The 18406-nt window shown below is 39.2% G+C and overlaps 1 protein-coding gene across 7 annotated transcripts in view; it reads right to left on the reverse strand.

The window, feature by feature from the left end:
* ARL15 (ADP ribosylation factor like GTPase 15) overlaps positions 1-18406 on the reverse strand; it is a 405338-nt gene that overhangs the window by 80804 nt on the left and 306128 nt on the right. Inside the window, exon 5 of one of the 7 annotated variants that reach the window (XR_009353776.1) lies at positions 1303-1373. The exons of the other annotated variants lie outside the window; for them this stretch is intronic. The gene's annotated coding sequence lies outside the window, so the exon portion shown is untranslated. The remainder of the gene's footprint in view (positions 1-1302; positions 1374-18406) is intronic. 7 annotated transcript variants of the gene reach the window in all.

An 18406-nucleotide genomic window follows, 5' to 3' on the forward strand; every position in this document is an offset into this window, starting at 1 on the left:
GAAATCTAGTTGTCCGAAGGAATAAATGCAACTCTCAAGTTATTACTTAACATCTCAACAAAACAGCAGCAAAACCTGCCATATCTGATCTTCTGCTCTTATTTCTATCTTATGATGATCTAAAATCTCACATATTAAAACACAGAAGTTTATTTATTTATTTATTTATTTAAAGAGAGAAAGTGACTTTTTTTTTTTTAAAGATTTTATTTATTTTCCAGAGAGAGAGAGAGAGAGAGAGAGAACACACAAGCAGGCAGAGAGGCAGGCAGAAGCATTGAGAGAAGCAGGCTCCCTGCCGAGCAAGGAGCCCCATGTGGGACTCGATCCCAGGATCCTGGGATCAAGACGTGAGTCGAAGGCAGTGGCTTAACCAACCAAGCCACCCAGGCATCCCAAAACACAGAAGTTTAAAATACCAAGCCAATTTTGAACATTTTAGGGAAGACAGGGGTAAAAAACAAATCCAAATTACAAAAATATCTTCGCTGAGACTAGTTATACACCTTAAAATGCAATGATCTAATTTCATAGCCAAATCAAACAGACACTTATTATCTTGACAAATTAGACAGAATTTAACTGTAGTAAGAAAGTACCCAGAAGTCAGTCACTAAGGCAGGCTGCTGTGTCTTACTCCACTTCCAGCATCCCACCGATCTGAAGGAGTCTGCAGTTTTCAAAGGGCCTAACCTCTTGATATGGAACATTTAAACATGCTTCAATTTTGTTATCCAAGTACATGTTATGTCTTTTAAAATACTCACATATGTCCCAGTGTCTGTAGTAACTATATGTTTACATAACAGTCATGCTTTGTCCACCACAGCATATTTTTTGAAAACTGAAATCCTTACAAAAGCACTATTAGGTATTCAACAATTTGAATTCCCTAGCTAGGGAGATGAGGCCAAATAGTATCATACTTTTCTTCTTCTTCTTTGTCTTCTTCTTCTTCTTCTTCTTTTTTTTTTTTTTTTTTGGTAACTATTCATGGCAGAACTTCAACTACTTTCCTCTTAATGTGGTGTTCTGTGCAGTTAGCTTTTCTTTCCACGTCTATCTTAGAAAGATGGATTTTCAAAAATTAAAACCATGTGACAACAGTGATTCCAGCACATTTTGCCAGGAGCAAATACAACGTGAACAAAGAGAAAGATTAATTAATTTAGGTACACAGATCAGGTAGAATTATCAAGCAGATAAGAGCAGGCCCGTTCCTATTTCCAGTCATCTCCTTTATACTTGATCTGATTTTTAAATAATGACTTTTGCTTTGACAGTAATCATCTGAAAACTCACAATGAAACACAAAATGGGAGGATGATCTTTGAATTTTGAGTTGACACGTTTCCTCAAGTGCCGAAAATATTCTAGAATAAAAAAACAGAAGAACTTCCTTTTGTTCCGGTAATAAAAAATATGAAAGTTTAAATGTTATTGTTAGAAATGATTCATATTTGTTCACCAAGTTGTGATGGTAACGCGGGCTGAGACATTTAAAACACCGTAAGTTAAGATAAACTTTGCATGTATTACACAAGCATGTGGAAATGAAAATGGGGTTTGCTGTCCCAAACTCGTGGTGCATCTCCTGGCATAATTACAGGTGGCTGCACGCTAGAGACGAGGGAGAACCTGGGAAGAGGGAGGTCCAAGTGTGGTACATGACCAACGGTGCATCTACTGTGCCATGTCACAGGCAACAGAGGCAGCTTGAGGGGAAACGCCCTCCAAACGCTCTGAAATGTGTCAAAAATTCTGAAATACATTTCCATTTTTAAGTTCAAAAGGAAAAAGACAAAAGAGAATGAAAACAAAATGAACAGTTAAACGCAAGTCATGGAGTTTTGACTTTAATAACCACTGAAATGTTTCATTGTATTTTGAATGGTTTTCTGGCACCATGATCTTTGTGCCAGTTTCAGGTGGGTACACAGGTGGGTGTAAATGTCCACATAACTCAGCTTCCAGGACACATTTAAAATGGAAATCACTTTCCTTTGGAATGGCAGCTTGAACAAAGTTCCAGGTTTTCTATAGCTGACTTCTGTGCCCCCACTCCTTATGGATGAAATAGCATGATGTCTGGGACTGGGTTCAGAATAATCCAGGGAGGGGTAGGGAATTATGTGGGAGGACAGATGAAAGGAGACTGTGGGTTGTTGACCACTGAGCCTTGGGTGTTTGGTACATGGGGTTCATTATACTGTTCTCTCTCCTTTTGCAAATGCTTGAAATTTTCTATATGTTTTAAACTTGACAACAGGGTGTGTGTGTGTGTGTGTGTGTGTGTGCACGTGCGCACATTTGCTGAAATTTGGTCTGCGACTCTGGAATCCATTCTTATTGACACAGTTGCTTTGTTTCTACCTTCTAGCCCTGACCTACTCATCAAATGTTATTAACGGTTATAAAGACAACTCAAAGCAACAGATGATTTCGTGTAGATAGGCTGGAGGACAAGTTGACTTTTGTTAATTGGGCCCTGAAAGTTTTCCATCCCACCCTGGGCAGTTTATTGCACAGCTTGCCAAACTTTAAAGTTATTATAACTAGTTTCACACAAAGGCCAGACAAAACAGACAAGGGATTAATTGGAATGATCACAAATGCATTCCTTCTGAATAAATTGAAACACACTGGTCAGTGCCAAAAGACATTTAAAATAGAAAACCCGAAACTAATCAATCAAACCAAGTTTAGTTTTTTTGATGTTATAGTTGGGAGATATTTTATGCTATAAATAATAGAAAAATTACCCAGGGAGAAAAAAAAGGAGAGAAGTTTGATAGCAGTAGTAAGAAGGAATTTTGTATTGTCAAAGAGAAATACCTAGGGAGACAAGATCTCTTGCTGCTTTTTTTTTTTTTTAAACATTTTATTGTTATTTTTTTTAAGTGATAAGAGTTAAAAGTCTTAAAGAAAGAAGTGAAGACTCACACTATTGGCTCAGTTTTAAAATTATAACATTGAACAAATCAAAGTGTAAAAGCCCAGAACAATGCTGGGAGATGAGGATTTTGGTCAGATGTTAGACAGACTATCCAAACAGCTGGAAAAGATGTTGATTCTCCTTGGGAAATTTGTAATGTATTTGACTCATGTTTTCATGGAGCTGTGGACTGTCCTAGGGGGTTTGAAAGAGAGAAAACTTGCCAAGAACTTTATCTGGACAATGATAGTATTTTACCAGTTTTCCAATTAGACAACAAAAGAATTTAAAGAACTATAACAAATATTCATAATTGATGAACGCTATCTCCATAGCAAGACTGTTAGGTTATACACCCAGAAGCCACCGAGGAAACTAATTCATTTATGCATTTTTTTTCTTTAAAATGCATTCACACACAAATAAAACATGAAATGATTAAAAAAAAAACAAAAACAAAAGCCTTTCATTCTTGAGTTGGAGGACAGGTCAGATCTCATGTTCGGTACGCACACTTTCTAAACAACGTGTTCAATGACAAGTCTTCTTATGCATGCCGTGGCATACCTACAGCTAGTATCTGAGGCAGAGAGGCCAGAAAGGGAAGATTTGGTAACTGAATTCTTGCTGATGTGATGCAATTTTAAGTTCCAAACAACCCTTGCATGGGCTCTGCTCAATTCCTTAAAGGTTTTTAATTGTTTGCTTATCAACAATTATGATATTCATTTCCCCAAATCAGCCTCCAAGATGGACTGTGAATTATTTATTATATAATACTGAAATATTTATAGAAGAAATAGCATGATGTTGGGAACTGGCTTCAAAAATAATCCAGTGTAGGGGAGGAAAGTATGTGCGAGGACAGAGGAAAGGAGGCTGGGAGTGGTTGACTGTCGAGCCTGCGGGATGGGTACGTGGGCTTCATTATATTGTTCCCTCAACTTTTGTCAATACCTGAAGTCTTCTATATGTATTATTTTAAAGTTAAAAGAAAAAAGTGGAAACATAAAAAAAAAATGACCACTTGGCTTGCAAATGTAAATAATCAGATGAAGCACTCTTCTCCCTTACTAATTTCCCAGTGATTAATTGCCTGAGTATATTGACAGTCTTGTTCTTGTTTTTTTACTTTTTATGCCCCCCACCCCCGCCCCGAAGAAACGCAGCTCACTTATTTTGGATCACACTTTCAATACCGCTATTGTTCTGGTCATTTTAACTCATTCCCCAGATGCACAGCATAGAATAGTAGAAAGTATACTGAACTGGGAGTCAGAAAACTCAAGTTCTCAAATCCCTGTTGTATTTTTTTTCCAGTCACATTACCCAGAACAAGTCATTCACTACCCAGAACAAGTCATTTCATCTTTCGGAACTTAGCACCAGTACCTCCTTTGCTTGTTTCACAAAGTGTTATGCAAAGACTAGGTTGAACCAGAACATGTTTCATCTTTTATAATGTCACAAACAGTTGAACTGTGGCAATCTTCTATGGGTTCAATCTGCTGTCAGCCATCCTAATTATAATTTATTTCTTCTAGAGATGTTAGAACCAAGGATCAATGCTAGATAACTCATTATAAATGAGAATTGGTCATGTTCTCTAATATCAGGATTATACTGGTATTTCAAAGGCAAAAGGGTACGTAGGAATGAAAGCTATATGAAGGTGTGTGTCCCCTTCTTAGCTGGGACCTACCGAAACTAATCTCAATGACCATTCCACATGACCACTTTTCCTTGTTATTTTTACTTTGTGACGGCCTGAAAATAGTTGAAGTAAAATATTTAGAAATATTAATTGCTTTTTACTTGATCACATTCAGCTTGCTTGGGCAATTGTGATGTTACTGGGAGAACAGCTATAGAAAAAGCAAGTGTGCACTCAATAAATATTATTTACTGGTGATGAAAATGACAGTGGTGGCTAAGGAACTGAAATTTACAAGCACAGCCGAGTGCAAAAAACGAAGCATAAAGATTGAAGAGATAAATAGAATATGAAAATTTATAGTGAATATAAACTTGCTTTTAAAAATGTTAGTATCAAAAAATACTCATGGACTTAAGTTAACTGATGTTTAATTATGTTTTAGTTTCTATGAGGGGGCATTTTTAATTTTTTTTTTTTGAGGGGGCATATTTTAAAAAGGCAATAAAATTGAAAGAACATAGTCATTTATAATATGAATAAACAACTAAGGAATGATTTCTCCTTTCTGTATTTATGAACAAATAACAAATTCTTGACATTTTAGGATGATTTTGAAATTTTAAGTTAAGCTTCAATTTTCTGAATAAGCCACAGTTACTTCCCCAATGCCACAAACTGCTTTACTTTGAAACATGCTATATAATTCTAAGGTTAAAGAGAACACACTTCCATTCCTCCAAAAAGCATCCTCTAGGGGATTATTAATGGAAAAGAAGCATAGTTTAAAAGATATGGCTGGAAATAGAAGTTCAAAATGCCCCTCACTGTCCAAATTTTAACAGCAAAAGAAATATTCTGATAATTCCAAAGCTACTGAGACAATTCTTAAAAACAATCACAGCTTTGACACCGATAAAACTGTACAGAAGACTCAATTTTTGAGTCTAACTCTTTCTCTTTGTAAATTCCCTAAACCGCTCGATTTTTAAATTAAAACCATGCATTCCTCTTTATGCTATGAGCTGGGGCTGAACTTGAGAGCCCCATTTTCAATATAAAATGCAAATATTTAGAGAAAATACACTGTGTATAAGGAATGAATTATATCTTCACTCCTTCGAAAGTTCATTATTTTCCAGAATTAATAAAATTAGTTCAGAAGCCAGACTCATCAGGTAACACGGAACTATTTAGTGTTCGTAGTGAAGTTAACAATTCGCAATCCAACACAAGTTATTTTAGCCGTCTTCCTGACAGACATGACACTAACAGAAAGAAGAATTTGGGCTCTAAAATATCCGGTCACTTACTCCATTCGTGATGAGATTGTTATAAGGCATTTTTCAGTCAGTAAAGTCATCTAATATCTTAACATAAAACTGAGTCATAATTATTTACATACTCTAGCTCAGCTTTGTCCAAATACACATTCAAGTATTCTGATAGCAATGAGAACAGAAGCCAAAGTGCCCTCATATGTCCTGTGAAGCCCCGTTCCCCCTCCCCTTACCTCCCACACATGCTCTCCTACCCTCCCCTGTGCACTCTTCCCAGCCATGGTGGCCTTGTCGTTCTTCAAACACTTCAGGCACACTAGCACCTCACGGTTTGGCAACTGACTCTCATGTTTCTTGACAAGCGTCCCCTCAGCCCTCCATCACTGAGATTCCTGTCCTATCATCCTTGCTTTCTTGAACCATCTCCTTCTGACTTATGTGATGTCATTAAAAAAAAAAAAAGTTTTTATTTATTTGAGAGAGAGAGAGATTGAGAGAATGAGTGGGAAGAGGGCAGAGGGAGAAGCAGACTCCCTGCAGAGCAGGGAGCCCGATGCGGGACTCGATCCCAGGACGCTGGGATCCTGACCTGAGCTGAAGGCAGACACTTAACCCATTGAGCCACCCAGGGGCCTGTGATCAACCCTGAGATCAAGACCTGAGCAGAGATGGAGTCAGATGCTTAACTGAATGAGCCACCCAGGTGCCCCTAGACATAAATAATTTTCAAAGGAAACAAAAGTTCTTTTTTTTTTTTTTGGCTTGGAAATAAGATATCTATGAGCAGATGTCAAAGAAGACATGGTAGAGAAAACGGCAGCATTGTGAAGGGCACTGTATCAGGCACCAGACATATTAAGCCCATCCTCTTGCCTACACTTGTCCTAGCAGAATAAGTTACAAAGTAGTAGATTTTATGCATTTGAGTATTCACTTATAAATTTAATTACCTAACAAATACTTAAGTGAATAAACATGACAGATATTGTTCTGATAATGAACAAAATAACAAACAAAATGCTATGTCTTTACGGACCGTGAGTGTCCAGTTTAGTAATGGATTTAATGACTTAGTCTTTGCCTTCTCACACAGAATTTGAGGCAACTATAATTCTACCATGGGTGAAAATCTGATTGAACCTGAGAGAGCTCTTCACAATCACTGGGCATGCATTCTAGATTCAGGAGAAAAAAAGCTCTTCTGCCCTCTTTATTGAAATGAAGCCCTCCCCTAGTTTCCTTCCATCTATGTGATGGTAACGAGCCACAAGAAGATGAGAGGCAACTGCGAGGACAGTCATCTGGTTCTGCGTACCTCAGAGAGGACAGAGGCAGAGGCGCTGTGAAGGAGGCATCAGGGGAGCGTTGGGGTTTGCCTGGCTTGGGAAAGGGAACTGTATGGGCCTGACGCCCAGAGAGGCAAAATCCTCTCCGCCAACCTGAAAATGTAATTTTTTCCCTTCTTCTTCCTACAATGTCAGCCTTTCCTCCTTCCCACTCTGTATTTCCTTCACCTTCTCTAACTTGTCTCCCATACGAATTCATCAGAGAAGAATAAGAAACAAGGCAGGCAGAAATGCTGCGCCGGTAGCTAGCTTCCAGTTTACCTAGTCACTAAGAACACCTCTAGCCTCAGCCAGCTAGGGTTTGATCTGGTGACTGCCCAAGGGCCAGCAGCTCTTACACAAAGCTCACCTACAGAACACCCTACAAAGTTTCCTGTGGAATTTCTCAAGGATCTTGTCCTTTGTGGCACCCTAAGTCTCCGGTTAGTGTCTGACATGGTCATGATGGAGGGCTGTAAGAATAAGCATGCTAAGGACTGTGAAATATTTACCATCTAGTTCTGTGCCCTCCCATGGCAATACTGACAAGTGACTTTATAATACTGAACAGAAGGACATCAGGGGCAACCAGGCTCATGAAGCATGGCAAAGAAAAGGGTCCTAATAACAAAGAGTTTAAATGGAATTAAAGAAAAAGTGTCCATGTCACTTCTCTGGGGAAGGACCAAAGCCAGATGAGACAAAACTACCACAGGGCTTGCAAGTGGGTGGGTGAGGAGAGTAGACCTCGCCTGTCTAAGGCTGCAGATAGGTCTAGGAATATCAGTACAGCTGTTTGGTCACAAGCCCTGACTCTGCACAGGTCATCTGGTTGTGGAGCTATAACAATAAAGATGGCAAAAGGAAAATTAGAAGTTAAACCATTCTATCAAGGAAAGCTACCTACCGTCACAGACGCATGATTCCCTTTGGCATTAAATATTCAGATGTCCTGGCCCTACCCTGGGTACCATCAAGGTTCTGTTTAATAGAAACTTCCTTTGTTCACTCATCCATTCATAAACATTATTTGAACACCTTTCACATCTCAGGTACTGGGCTAATACAGAGGTAATAGAAATAAGACATAATGCCTTCCTGGAGGGTCTCCTGGGATAGAATGGCAGAGGAGATAGACAAAGCCAAGAGCAACAAAGAAGCTGGAGTCCATGTTAAAGGTACCCCTGAGCTGAATGTAGTTTATTAAGGGAGAATTTGCAAATGCTCCAAGAGCAGAGTGGTGACATGACCCATTTAGGAAACTATATACATCATAGGAAACTGTCCCACATTATCAGATAGACTGGCCAAAAACAGGTGAGAAGAGGGCTGAGGGCCCTATGTGCTGTGTCAAAGAATGCGAACTTTGATACTGATGAAGAGGAGGAGCCATCGAACTGTTCCAAGTGGAAGACTGACCTGATCGCCTTTCCATATTGAGAGGAATGAGTTGGGCAAATGTGAAGGGGCCAAGACTATCAAGCCACCCCAAAGAATACACTGGCAACTGTCCCAAGTGACCAGCTGGCAGGCTGAAGTGTCATTGGCTGAAATGGAACAAATAGGAAAAGAAAGACAGAGCAGAGGAGGTCAATTTTTCGCATATTAAGTTTGAAGTAGTGATGGCGCTTCAGAAATGTCGGCATCCAGAAAGAAAGTTATACATGTAGGTACAGAGCTGATGGGAGATGCATGTGGGGATCCTCATCATATGGGTACTGCTCAGTTAGGAAGAAGCCTGACAGCCCCGTGTAGATGATGGATTTCAATAACGATTAACTATGGGGATTTTTTTTTCCTCCTCCGGGAATATTCCTACCCAGCAGGAAGCTGATTGATCTCTGGTCTATAGTATTTCATTTGTTCTTGTTTCTATCTATCTGTCTGTCTACCTATCTACCTATCTATCTATAACTTTTTAAGTAAGCTCCATGCCCAGCATGGGGCTTGAACTCATGACCTCAGTATCAAGTCTCATGCTCTACCAGCTTAGCCAGCCAGGTACCCTTCATTTGTCCTTCTAACAAATACAAACTAATTAGCAAGAGATTTACAAAAGAATTTTGGCATTTTTAAAAAAGATTTTATTTATTTATTTATTTATTTATTTATTTGACAGGCAGAGGTTGCAAGTGGGCAGAGAGGCAGGGAGAGAGAGAGAGAGAGAGAGAGGTGGAAGCAGGCTCCCTCTATGCAGAGAGTCCGATGAGGGGCTTGATCCCAGGACCCTGGGATCATTTACCTGAGCCGAAGGCAGAGGCTTTAACCCACTGGGCCACTCAGGCGCCCCAAGTTTTCCCAGCGTGAATATTGGGAAATTTTGAGATATAGGCAAGGAAATACTTCATAGTAGCTGTTGTTAATTTGGAATAGGATTCTTTTGCATAGTGATTTTTTCCCACTTGAGAAACTAAAAAGCTGTCAGTAATAACTTCACTTTTAAGGTTAATTCCTATTTAACCTGAAAGTTTCTCCATCAAATCTGTGTCATGAATACCTGGTGTGAGTTTATGGAATATAGATCAATATAACCTCAGACCTTCAGTGCACACAATTTTGCCAAAATAAACTAACCCAAATGATTGACCCCACTGATAGAAGATATCATATTTTGAAAGATACCAGCGCAAAATATAAGTATTTCAAACTCAACTTTGTTGACGAAATTAGAGCAGAGAAGTCTTATCAAGTCTCTGGAAACAGGGTCTGAGAACAATGAATCTAAGTCAGGAGAATCTAGTTCTCTCTACCCAGTGCTTCCACCGGTGCCCTGTGTGACCTTGGGCAGGGCTCTCCCACACCCCTCCCTCTCATTTTCTTCCCCTATCACCATGTGGAATTTTAAAAAGTATTTTATGCTCTTTAGATGAAAGATACAAGGTACCACTTAAGTGGAAAGTCTGGGGCTTTTTACTCAGAATAGGTGTAAAGACTCACTAGCATATAACCATCCCACAGACAAAAACTTCACTTAGTGGTTTTACTACCCAGCTAACCCTTAAATCAACAAAGCCTAGGTCATGAGTTCCCAAACATTTTAATGTGAAGGGGGGGCTAAAGAAACCTAGTGAACTATCACATCTTATGATAAGCTGCTAAGTATCTATGACCTGGGCATTCTACAGAATGTTCAAAAGTTACTGCCCTTTCAATTCAGGAATGCTTGCAAATAAATTTCCATTTTTTGTGCATGCTATTCACTTAGGAAAAAAATTAGAATGTTACTTTTTTAGAGTAGTTTTTTTCACAACAAAACTAAGGGTAAGGTACAGAGATTTCCCATATACCCACTGTGCCCACACACATACAGTTTCTTCCACGATCAATATCCCCCACCAGAGTGGTACACTGGTTACAGCTGGTGAACCTACACCAACACATCATAACCAAAGTCCAGAGTTCACAGTAGACTTACTCTTGGTCTTGTATATTCTATTTAGATAAATGTATAGTAATGTGTATTCATCACAATGGTATCATTCAGAATATTTGCACTACCATAAAAATCCGATTCATCCTACCTCTCTACTCTCAACTCCTAACCTTTTTACTGTCTTCATAATTTTACCTTTCCAGAATGTCATATAGTTATAAACAAATAGTAAGTAGCCCTTTCAGATCGGCTTCTTTCACTGAGTAATAGGCATTTAAGATTTCTCCTATCTTTTCACAGTTTACAGCTCATTTCTTTTTAGCCCTGAATAATATTCCGTTAACTGATGTACTACACTTTATCCATTCATCTACGGAATGGCATCTCGGTTGCTTTCAAATTTTGGAAATTATGAATTAAGTGGCTATAAACATCCCTATGCAGGTTTCTGTGTGCACATAAGTAAATATCAAAGAATTATGTACTCCACTCTACAACTGTTGGATCATATGTTACAAGTACGTTTAGTTTTGTAAGAAATCATCAAACTGTCCTCTTAAATGGCCATACCACTTTACATTCCCATCAGCAATGAATGAAAATTTCCATTGTTCCATGCCTTGCCCTCATGAGGTATTGTTAGTGTTCTGGATTTTGGCCATTGTAATAGGTATTTAGCGGTATTTTGTGGCTGTTTCAATTTGCATTTCCCTGATGACACAGGATGTGGACCATCTTCTCATATGCTATTTGCCATTTGTATATCTTCCTTGGTGAGGTGTCTACTAAGATATTTGGCCTATTTTTTATTGGATTGTTTTCTCGTTGTTGAGTTTCAAGAGCCCTTTGTACAATCTGGGTGACAGTATTGTACCAAATGTGTCTTTTGCAAATATTTTCTCCCATGAGAATTAATAATCACATGGTATTTACATATATTTGAAAAATAGTGGTATAACATGTGAGACCTAATTTTTCTCAGTGACAGGCAACCACTTGGTTTGCAATAACAATAAGAAACTCCTGTCATTAAATCTTTTTTTTTTTTTTTTTAAGATCTTATTTGACAGACAGAGATCACAAGTAGGCAGAGGCAGGCAGAGACAGAAGTGGGGGTGGGGGGTGGGGGGGGGAGAAGGAGAAGCAGGCTCCCTGCTGAGCAGAGAGCCTGATGCACAGCTCAATCCCAGGACCCTGAGATCATGACCTGAACCGAAGTCAGAGGCTTAACACTGAGCCACCCAGGCACCCCTCCTGACATTGAATCTTAACACCCACCCTACCTGGTGTTCTATAGACTGAAGACTGGAAATATGTCCAAAGCTTCACAAAAACTTGGGTTTTACTATTTTCTATTTTATCCATGCAATGCAGCAATTAAAAGAAAAATCTCAGGCATGAGGAGTGTTAAAGTCCAGTATTCAAACACGAATTTCCATGCAAGAAAATAGATCCCACAGAAAGAAAGGAACAAAGTAACCCAAGATACAAATCATGTAGAAAATGGACTGAGGCAGAAGCACAATGAATTGCGGTGAAGTTTTTATACTTCCCTCAAAAGGAATAAACAAGTGTTTTCATATCAATTTTTCTCTTAAATCCCTATAGAAGTAGTAAGTTGTTAATCTTTGTAGGGGGAGAATGTTAATTTCCAGGATTACAGAGGCATGGTTGTGTTAAGAGTTTTCGCCTCCCTATTAAGGGAATCAGGAATCTCACTTTCCTGTGGGGTCATGTCAGCCCTTAACACTGTCATTCTGAGTCCAGACTTTCAGAAAATCTATAACATCTAGAGGTGGGCAGACCTGCCCTGTCAACAGAGGAAGAGAACACGGGTGATTTCACGTAACAACTGTTACGACTCACTGATCACTTCCAGGGAGCCAGGCATTGTTCCAGAACTTAGTATACATGACGGCCAAGCCTCACAGTGCAACCTACCTCTTTTCATGTCTATTTTTAGCAGGGGAGCCTCTGAGAGCACAGAGAACAAGGGAGAATTCTGGTTGGCCTGATTCCAAAGCCCGCTCCCTTACTATACCAACACTGCCTCTGAGGAAGTTATATGCACATAAAGGTGGAGAAGTATCCCCAGCGAGAGATGCTAAAATTATCTGTTCAGTATCCACCTGGCAAGTCCACCTCTGCACCATAGTTTTACGGCTTGATTCTAGTTTAACTGCTGTTTAGAACCTACAAGCCACCCTTTGGGCACTACTGATTTCATTAGTTAATAAATACAGAATTCCTAAATTATCCTACATACTGCCTTTCCCTGTTTAACTTCTCTAACACCCATTTTGCAAAAATAAAAAAACAAGAGGTGCCTGGGTGGCTCAGTGGGTTAAGCCTCTGCCTTCGGCTCAGGTTATCATCTCAGGGTCTTGGAATGGAGCCCTGAATCGGGCTCTCCGCTCAGCGGGAAGCCTGCTTCTCCCCCTCTCTCTGCCTGCCTTTCTGCCTACTTGTGATCTCTGACAAATAAATAATAAATAAAAATCTTTAAAAACAAGAAACAAAAAAACTACATAAGCAACTTATATACAAGCTATGACATCTTCCACTTCTCTCCATTTTCTAGTAGTTTGAAAGCAATCTGCAGCCATTTTATTTTTTATTTAAATTCAATTAATGGACATATAATGTATTATTAGTTTCAGAGGCGGGGGTCACTGATTCATCCGTCTTTTATAATACCCAGTGCTCATTACATCACGTGCCCTCAATAATGTCCATCACCCAGCTACCTCATCCCCCCACATTACTCCTTTCCAGCAAGCCTCAGTTTATCTCCTGTGATTAAGAGTTTCTTATGGTTTGTCTCCCTCTCTGGCTTTGTCTTGTCTTATTTGTTCCTCTCTTCTCCTATGATCCTCTATTTCGTTTCTTAAATTCCATATTTGAGTGAGATGGTATGATACTTGTCTTTTTCTGACTGACTTATTTCACTTGGCATAACACCCTCCAGTTCCATCCATGTCACTGCAAATGGTAATATTTCATTTTTTTGATGGCTGAGTAGTATTCCATCATATACATATACCACATCTTCTTAATCCATCTGTCAATGGACATCTGGGTTCGTTCCACAGTCTGCCTATTGTGGACATTGCTGCTATGAGCATTGGTGTGCAGGTGCCCCTTCAGATCACTACATTTGTTTCTTTGGGGTAAATACAAAGTAGTACAATTGCTGGGTTGCAGGGTAGCTCTATTTTCAACTTTCTGAGGAACCTTCATACTATTTTCCAGAGTGGCTGCACCAGCTTGCATTCTCACCAATAATGTAGGAGGGTTCCCCTTTCTCCGCAACCTCGCCAACACTTGTTGTTTCCTGAATTGTTAATTTTAGACATTTTTACTAGTGTGAGGTGGTATCTCACTGTGGTCTTGATTTGTATTTCCCTGGTGACCAGTGATGTTGAGCACTTTTTCATGTGTTTGTTGGCCATTTTGATGTGTTCTTTGGAGAAATGTCTGTTCATATCTTCTGCCCATTTTTTGACTGGATTATTTCTTCTTTGGGTGTTGAGTTTGACAAGATCTTTGAAGATTTTGGATACTAGCCCTTTATCTGATAAGACATTTGCAAATATCTTCTTCCATTCTGTTGGCTGTCTTTTGATTTTGTCGACTTGTTTCCTTTGCAAAAGCTTTTTATCTTGGTGAAGTCCCAACATCTCATTTTTGCCTTTGTTTCCCTTGCCTTTGAAGACATATCTAGCAAGAAGTTGCTGCGGCTGAGATCAAAGAAGTTACTGCCTGTGTTCTCCTCTGGGATTTTGATAGATTCCTGACTCATATTTATGTCTTTCATCCATTTTGAGTCTATTTTTTGTGTATGGCATAAGGAAATGGTTCAGTTCATCCTTCTTCATGTGTCTGTCCAATTTTCCCAAAACCATTTCTTAAAGAGACTGTCTTTTCTCCACTGGATATTCTCTCTTGCTTTGTTGAAGATTAGTTGATCATATAGTCGAGGGTCCATTTCTGGGTTCTCTACTCTGTTCCATTGATCTATGAGTTTGTTTTTTTGTGCCCATACCATACCGTCTTGATGATGACAGCTTTGTAATAGAGCCCAAAGTCAGGATTAGTGATGCCACCAGCTTTGGTTTTCTTTTTCACCATTTCTTTGGCTATTCGGGGTCTTTCTGGTTTCATATAAATTGTAAATTCATATACTTGTTCCAATTCTGTGAAAAAAAGTTGCTGGTATTTTGATAGGGATTGCATTGAATGTGTAGATTGTTCTAGGCAGTGGATTTTCACAATATTTGTTCTTCCCATCCATGTGCATGGAATGTTTTTCCATTTCTTTGTGTCTTCCTCAATTACTTTCATGAATGTTCTATAGTTTTCTGAGCACAGATCCCTTGCCTCTTTGGTTAGGTTTATTCCTAGTTGTCTTACCTTGGCTGCAATTGTAAATGGGATTGACTCCTTAATTTCTTTCTTCTGTCTCATTGTTAGTGTACAGAAATGCAATTGATTTCTGTGCACTGATTTTTATATCCCGCCACATTGCTGAATTCCTGTATGAGTTCAAGCAATTTTGGGGTGGAGTTTTGGGTTTTCCACATAGAATATCATGTCATCTGCAAAGAGTGAGTTTGACTTCTTTGCTCATTCAGATGCTTTTACTTCTTTTTGTTGTCTGACAACTGAGGCCAGAACTTCTAGTACTATGTTGAATAGCAGTGGTGAGAATGGACATCCCTGCTGTGTTCCTGACTTTAAGAGAAAAGCTCTCAGTTTTTCCTCATTGAGAACGACATTCACTGTGCGTTTTTCATAGATGGCTTTTATGATATTGAGATATGTACCCTCTATTGCTACACTGTTAAGAGTAGTTTTTTTTTAAAGATTTTATTTATTTATTTATTTGACAGGCAGAGATTGAAAGTGGGCAGAGAGGCAGGCAGAGAGAGTGGGGGGAAGCAGGCTCCCTGCTGAGCAGAGAGCCCAATGTGGGGCTCTATCCCAGAACCCTGAGGTCATGACTTGAGCCGAAGGCAGAGGCTTAACTCACTGAGCCACCCAGGTGCCCCACGCTGTTAAGAGTTTTAATCAAGAAAGCATGGTGTACTGGGCGCCTGGGTGGGTGAGTGGATTAAGCCACTGCCTTCGGTTCGGGTCATGACCTCAGGGTCCTGGGATCGAGTCCCACATCGGGCTCTCTGCTCAGCAGGGGGCCTGCTTCCCTCTCTCTCTCTCTACCTGCCTCTCAGTCTACTTGTGATCTCTCTGTCAAATAAATAAATAAATAAAATCTTTAAAAAAAAGAAATAAAGAAAGCATGGTGTACTTTTGTAAAGACTTTTTCTGCATCTATTGAGAGGATCAGATGGTTCTCATCCTTTCTTTTACTAATGTAGTGTATCATGTCAATTGGCTTGCGGATGTTGAACCACCCTTGCGGCCCAGGAGTAAATCCCACTTGGTCATGGTGAATAATCCTTTTAATGTACTGTTGGATCCTGTTGGCTAGTATCTTGGTGAAAATTTTGGCATTTGTGTTCATCAGGGATAATGATCTGTTATTCTTTTTGGTAAGGTGTTAGTCTGGTTTGGGGATCAAGGTAATGCTGGCTTCATAGAAAGGATTTGGAAGTGTTCCTTGCATTTCTATTTTCTTGAAACAGATTCAGAAGACTAGGTATTAATAGAATTCCCCCAGGAAATGATCCAGCCCTGGGCTCTTGTTTTTTGGGATATTTTTGTTTACTTCTTCAATTTCCTTTCTGGTTATGGGTCTGCTCAGGTTTTCTCTTTCTTCCTATTTCAGTTTTGGTAGTTTATACAGCTCTAGGAATGCATCCATTTCTTCCAGATTGCTTAGTTAGTTGGCATACAGTTGCTCATAATATGTTCTTATACTTGTCTGCATCTTTTTCAGTGTTGGTTGGGATCTCTCCTCTTTCATTTATGATTTTATTTATTTGGAATCTTTTTGTTTTCTTTTTGGTAAGTCTGGCCAGGGGTTTATCAATCTTATTAATTCTTTCAAAAATGAGCTCTTGGTTTCATTGATTTGCACTACTGTTCTTTTGGTTTCTATCTCATTGATTTCTGCTCTAATCTTTCTTACTCCTCTTCTTCTGCTGGATTTAGGTTTTATTTGTCCTTTCTCCAGTTCCTTTAGGTCTAAGGTTAGGTCATGTATTTGAGACCTTTCTTGTTTCTTGAGAAAGACTTGTATTGCTATATACTTTCCTCTTAGGACTGTGCCCCAAAGGTTTTGAACAGTTGTTTTCATCTTCACTTGTTTCCATGAATTTTAATTCTTTAATTTCCTGCTTGAACCATTCCTTCTTTAGTAGGATGCTCTTTAGCCTGCATGTATTCGAGTTCTTTCCAAATTTCCTTTCCTGATTGAGTTCCAGTTTCAAGGCATTGTGGTCCAAAAATATGCAGGGAATGATCCCAATCTTTTGGTACTGATTGAGACCTGATTTGTGACCGAGTAGGTGATCTATTCTGGAGAATGTTCCATGTGCACTTGAGAAGAATGTGTTTTCTGTTGCTTTAGGATGGAATGCTCTGAATATATCTGTGAAGTCCATCTGGTCCAGTGTATCATTCAAAGTCCTTGTTTCCTTGTTGATCTTCTGCTTAGATGATCTGTCCATTGCAGTGAGGGGGATGTTAAAGTCCCCTACTATTACTGTATTTCTATCAATGTGTTTCTTTAATATTGTTATTAATTGGTTTATGTAATTGGTTGCTCTCACTTCAGGGGCATAAATATTTACAACTGTTAGATCTTCTTGTTGGATAGACCCTTTAATTATGATAGTGTCCTTCCGCATCTCTTATTACAGTCTTTGGTTTCAAATCTAATTTGTCTGATGTAAGCATTGCCATCCCAGCTTTCTTCTGATGTCCATTAGCATGATAAATGGATTTCCATCCCCTCATTTTCAACCTGAAAGTATCTTTGGGTCTAAAATGAGTCCATTGCAAGCAGCATATTGAAGGGTCTTGTGTTTTTTTTTTTTTTTTTTTTTTTAATCCAATCTGATATCCTGTGTCTTTTGATTGGGGCATTTAGTCCATTTACATTCAGAATAACTACTGAAAGATATGAATTTAGTGCCATTGTATTACCTGTAAAGTACCTGTTTCTGTAGATTGTCTCTCTTCCCTTCTCATCTATGTTACTTTTGGGCTCTTTGCTTAAAGGATCCCTTTTAATATTTCTCGTAGGGCTGGTTTGGTGATCACAAATTCTTTCAGTTTCCTTTTGTCCTGGAAGCCTTTTATCACTCTTATTCTGAATGACATCCTAGCTAGTCTTCTTGGCTGCATATATTTCTCATTGAGCTCCCTGAATGTGTATCATGCCTGTCCTTTCTAATCTGCTAGGTCTCTGTGGATAGGTCTGCTGCCAATCTAATTTTTCTACCATTGTAGGTTACAGACCTCTTGTTCGGAGCTGCTTTCAGGATTTTCTCATTGTCTCTGAGATTTGCAAGTTTCACTGTTATATGTTGGGGTGTTGACCTATTTTTATTGATTTTGAGGGGGGACTCTCTCCCTCCTAGACTTGGATGCCTGTTTCCTGCCCCAGTTTAGGGATGTTCTCCACTATAATTTGCTCCAATACACTTTCTGTCCCCCCCCCCCCAACTTCCTCTTCCTCTGGGATCCCAATAATTCTAATACTGTTTCACTTTATGGTATCACTTAATCTCTCAAATTCTCCTCTTGTGGTCCAGTAGTTATTTCTCTCTTTTTCTCAGTTTCTTTATTCTCCATCATTTTGTCTGCTGTATCACTAATGCTCTCCCATCACATTTATCCTAGCAGTCAGAACCTCCTTTTTTAATTGCATCT

Source organism: Mustela lutreola, chromosome 5 (assembly GCF_030435805.1).
Source record: "Mustela lutreola isolate mMusLut2 chromosome 5, mMusLut2.pri, whole genome shotgun sequence".
NCBI lineage: Eukaryota > Metazoa > Chordata > Mammalia > Carnivora > Mustelidae > Mustela > Mustela lutreola.